Below are 463 nucleotides of genomic sequence, written 5' to 3'. Positions count from 1 at the left end.
TTTTTTAAATTATCAATAACTATTCTATTTCTTCGTGCCATGAGTAGAGTGACCACTTCATAATCAATTGCATTTCTAGTATTGATATTGTTAATTCTGTCTGTTATTTCATCAATTTTTTCTTGAATTTCTTTGTTTATTTCTATTTGTCTATTTCCAGCCCTTATAATTTCATTTTCGGTAGCTGTCAAAATTTGTAAGTCTTGATGGTCGGGGAGTCCAGCCACAAATTTAAGAGCAGACCCCAGGAAATCGATGGCACGTCGAGTTCTACCGGGTCTCCTGAGCATGCGAACTAAGTCGTCCATCTCGTCCAGGTCCTGTTGTAGTAGGTCTTTTTGTTTTTCATTCTTAAGAGCTGCTATTATATTTATGTTGTCCACAAATCCTTCTTCTATGACTGTAAAGTTTATAGTGTGTTTCAGATAAATGAAATTCTGAAAAATTGCGGTTTCGCCTGATG

Source organism: Rhagoletis pomonella, unplaced genomic scaffold (assembly GCF_013731165.1).
Source record: "Rhagoletis pomonella isolate Grant_MI unplaced genomic scaffold, Rhpom_1.0 Rhpom_scaffold_00015, whole genome shotgun sequence".
Lineage (NCBI taxonomy): Eukaryota > Metazoa > Arthropoda > Insecta > Diptera > Tephritidae > Rhagoletis > Rhagoletis pomonella.
The sequence above is the reverse complement of the archived record's forward strand: the minus strand, read 5'-3'. Positions refer to the sequence as shown.